Source organism: Meleagris gallopavo, chromosome 1, assembly GCF_000146605.3.
Source record: "Meleagris gallopavo isolate NT-WF06-2002-E0010 breed Aviagen turkey brand Nicholas breeding stock chromosome 1, Turkey_5.1, whole genome shotgun sequence".
Lineage (NCBI taxonomy): Eukaryota > Metazoa > Chordata > Aves > Galliformes > Phasianidae > Meleagris > Meleagris gallopavo.
In genome coordinates this window covers 67,539,156-67,541,442 of record NC_015011.2, presented here as the reverse complement: position 1 = coordinate 67,541,442, position 2,287 = coordinate 67,539,156, and positions in this window count along the sequence as shown.

Below are 2,287 nucleotides of genomic sequence, written 5' to 3'. Positions count from 1 at the left end.
TGGCTAGTCATCAAGAGAATGAGTTGGATTAATTCACAGTTATACAACAAGCCTGTACTGAGACCATTGATCTTCTCTCTTTTCTGCAACACATAATACAGTTATGAGTACTAAGACTGCATCAGATTTTTATTTTTATTTTTGAAAAGAGTGCTTTGTGGGACTTCAATTATCCTGCAACTCTTGCACTTCTGTGATTTTTCTGTGAAGGGAGATTCCTTTCTCATCCCAGAGGGGTGCAGGAATGTACATAGAAATCAAGATTCTGATAAATAAATCAGAAAATTGCTTTGTTAGGAGCATTCTTGGTCACTCCAATAATCCATCAGCCACAGATAACAATCTTTTCTGCGCTGGACTTCTGTGTAACTTTATATACAGCATAAGATTTTATCACTAAGCCCATACAGCTCTGCTTCCTGAACCAACAGCACCATTCTCTTGCTATATCACAAAATATACAGTGCCTATTTCCAGTAGGAAACACAAAATGAACTTGGAACTTCTAGTTGTGGCTGTCTGCCTGCTCTGAATAAAGAGGAAATAGTTTATTCTATCTGTTCATCCTTTATCACAGTGAGCCTGAAGAGAGGTTTTCTGTCTAACTTGTGAAGTACTTAATCTCTTAACGGTCACAGTTCCCTCTTCCTCATTCATGATGTGTCATGAGCACTTTGTGAAGCTGAGCTTGAATGACATTTTCTACAGCGGTAGAATATACTTTTCACAACAAGTTGGATGGTGGTAGAAAGTGAATTATAAGGATGTTACAGTTTAAGCTTCTAAACTTCACCAGCCTGAGTTAGAAGCCTAGTTTTTATACTTCCTATGTACTAATGGCAGAGAGAGAATTCAGATCAGGAGCCTGCCTGCCTCCTTTGGCTTGGCACGAAAATTAAACTCTCTTAAAATAAACAAGGTGAAAGCTGCTGTCAGTTGTTTTGACAGTAAATTAACAACACCACAGTGTAGGCACAGGGCTGCATTCTTCAATTTTGTAAGAAGCTGAATGTTGCATGCTGCTGAAAACAAAACTTGGCAAGTTTGTTCCATGAATTTGTGTTTTTATTGTTTATATGTTAGAAACTTTAATGTTTAATAGCTCACAACATCATGTCTATTCCAAATAGAACACAAGAAGAAAAAGCATCACATGGTTATTAAGAACTGCATGCGCTCCAAGTTTTAGAATACAAAGATTTATTGTTTTACTCGTAATCCAATTTAATCTCTTTAATGCACCAGGAAATAGCTTGCATATCTTGTGAAGGATCTTGAAGACTACTCTACCGATAGTTGAGTGGTTACTGTCCTTAAAATATCCTCCACCAAGACAGGAGGATTTGATGAGGATGTGTGGAGTCTTTCTTGGACAGCTGTTGGTAAGACAAACTGCAAGGAGCATAGCTACTGAAAGGACCATAGCTCTAATAAGCATTAACCAACCTTTCAGGACCATCAACTTTGATCCTGACAGCAATTTCAATACATAAATATACCTGTCCATTAGTATTTCATTCTATCTGTTCAGGTCCAGTCCAAAAATATTCATGCAGGAAAAAGGAAGACAAAATACCAGCAATGTTAAAGACAAGAAAAAAATCAGCAAATCTAACAATTCTAATAACTGTGAAAGTCTAACACAAATTACAAGCAGTTAAACATTTATTTGACTCAACCTTTAGGAGGAGAAAGTCACTGAAGGACTAATTATCTTCTAATGATATAAATGCTACTGTTAACAATTACATTTAATTAAATTATTAACTAGGTGTTGACTAATTAACTAGGGCTTTGTACGTTTGAAGTACTTTGAATAGCTGTTATTATTGTACTGCTTGTAACTAAATATCTTTCCTAGAACATGTGTACACAGGGTTCTGCTGCAATCTGTGTGAACTGATATCCCAGTTATGCCATTGCCACTCATTGCTCATAAAATGCACAAAGCAATGTTATTTCTCTTACAGAAGTAGAAGAAAGATAAATGATATCCAATTACTAGCTGAGAACATGACATCAGCTCCAGTTGTTTGATTCTCCCCGTAGGTAATTGCATACATTCTCATGTTAGTGAATATTTATTTTATCCAATTTCTTTCAAGTCTATCTGGAAATTGAAAGCTTCACGCAGCAATAATAGCATGAAATGGAAAATTTTAACATTGTTAAATTATTTTAATGTTGTTATGAACTCCTTGATATGGACCAAATCCTAAACTGCTAAATTCAACAGGAAATTGTTACTGATTTGACTGGACTGATGAAAAGATGTCATATTCAAAAA